The sequence below is a fragment of the Vigna angularis genome, chromosome 5 (assembly GCF_016808095.1).
Source record: "Vigna angularis cultivar LongXiaoDou No.4 chromosome 5, ASM1680809v1, whole genome shotgun sequence".
Taxonomy (NCBI): domain Eukaryota; kingdom Viridiplantae; phylum Streptophyta; class Magnoliopsida; order Fabales; family Fabaceae; genus Vigna; species Vigna angularis.
Window position 1 is genome coordinate 17028869 of NC_068974.1, and position 2488 is coordinate 17031356.

The following is a 2488-nucleotide window of genomic DNA, read 5'->3' on the forward strand; positions in this document are numbered from 1 at the left end:
TGATAGCAGAGTGATTGAGAAATCTCACTATACACCTGTAAGTTGAGTGATACACTTTTGAGTGCTTGAGTAATATACTTTTGAGTGTGTTGAGAGGGTCGCACCTCACACAAAAGTTGTTTGCAAAATTAATGCAGTATATTACTAGGAAGTGACTCCTAGGTCGTCTCTCAAGGACCAATTGTGGTTTAGGTAATAGGTCGAACACATTAGAGGGGGGGTTTGTGAAAGGTTTGTGAATGCAATTGAACTAAAAGAAATGAAAATTTAACACAACCGAATATAATTGAAAGCATTAAAATGGAACTACAACAGATAAATATCCAAACGTAATTTAAGATGTAAAAATACAACACTTGAGCTAAAACATTAAATGCACAATATCGTCATCTATCCTACACATTCACCACCAAAAAGAAGAAAATCATTTCATCATATAATATAAAATATTATAATGCAAAAGAAATAAAAGAAAATAAAACTTTTCTACCGTGACCCATTCATCTATCAAAACAAATTGAAATTACAAATGCTTCTAAAAGTCCTCTTGACCGTGACACTTCCATGTGTTCCATTCAAAGAAAATTAAAACAAGTGATATGCTTCCCTTCCTCTTTGGCCGTGACACTACAACTATTTTCTAAAGAAAGAAAGAATTAAATAAAAGCACGGCTACTTCCTAGCACTTCCAGCAACCGTAAAATCATGCACCCATTTATTCTCCAAGCACTAAAAAGAAATTTCAAGGTGATCTTCAAATGCTACAATTCACGTGACCACACTACATTCTTTAATTAAAGAATTCACACCATGCTATTCTCATCCCAGAAAGTGCTCCCTTCTACTCCAAAACCACTACAAAATCAAGCAAGAAAGGGTCCCACATGCTGGATTAAATAATGCTTTTTAGAAGAAAAAAAAAAGAAAAAAAAAGGGTATCTCCATTTGGTTTCTAAAAGGAAAAAGAAAGCCTTTGACGTAACAGTGTTGTCTTCTCCAGCCAAAACAAACTCCAAGAATCACTGTGCAAACGTTGGACAATACAATCATAAACTTAAAAGCTTCAATAAAAAGTGCATGAACCAAAATGAGAAGGGCAATGAGTAAATCAGCTAAATTAAAGTAAAGCTTTTTCATCCAAAATCCCGTAACAGCATGCTACTCATTTCTACAAATTGAAAAATGCTCAAAGAAAAAAAATCCAATGAAGGTGGCGGCTGGCTCCTCCCACGTCCAGCCCCCAGGTTTTTTAAACCCTCGTGTGCCTACTGGATGCAGCCCCTTGGATCTCCCGTCTGTCCGCGTGAAGGCTGGACCGTGCCTCGAAAATAGACCTCTACGCTTGCTGGACCGTGCCCAACAAATTGATGGATGCCACCACCCTCTTGCTGGAAGCGTGAAGGCTGTCATTTCCGTGTGCACCCCTCCAAGCTTGTGTTGGATTATCCTTCCGTGTGCGTGTGAAGTCTCCTCTCTGCTGGGCTTACTAGGCTATGTTGCTACACCGAGAGGAAGCTCCTGGACGCTGCAGTGCTGGGCCGAGAAGACAATCTGCTTGTTGGATGTCCTTCAAATGGACGTGTAAAGCTGCTGGTGGACGTGCTGGATCCGAGTGCTTCTTCACGTGTGCTCCTGTCCTGGACGTGTGTGTGGAGTGTGCTGGGCCATGGCTTCTTCGTGCGAGCCAAGTCCTTTTGATGTTCGTGGCTTAGTGTGGCAGCTGGACTTCTCCATGGAGTGTGCTGTCAGAAATTCCTTCTCATGGGCCCTCTCTTCTTTCAAGAACGTGGCAGCTACTTAAGGACGTGGATGTGTGCCACTTATTCAATTGAATGTGCTTTTTCTTAACAACCCAAAAATGAATCCAGCCATGAATATCAAGTGCATTCTCCAAAATATAAAATCTTGTGTTTGCACCTCAAAAATAAAACTCCACCTTTGGGTCCAATTGTCATTTCTCTTTTAACTTTAAAATGTCCAAATTATATTTCCAAAATTTTCCTGCAATTACTAATGCAAATAATTAACTCAAATAATTCAAATTAATTAAAATTAGAATTTCTGGTCAAATTAAGCACAATTAGCAAAAACGGAAAAATACCGGACATTTAAGCACAATTTCCCGATTAATTCTAGCACAATAAACTAAGTGAAGTGAATAAAATATCGACTCATCAAAATAGACCACACTTAGTCTTTTGCACTCCTGGGCAAAATCAAGACACAGATCAAGGAATAGTTCAAAGGACATCAGGGAAGGGACACAAACTCAGCACACAGAAAACAAAGACTAACAAGGACAGAAACCGAATTACACAGTTCTCAAGGCAGCTGGACCAAGAAAGGCAGTAGACAATATCCAACACAAAATCAAAGAAAGTAGATATTCACAGAAATCATCCAAGCAATTCGAGACATGGCAAAATGATCAATCAGCTCAAGAGGTGAATCAAAAGTAACAAAACCTCACAGATGCAGTATCAGTGTT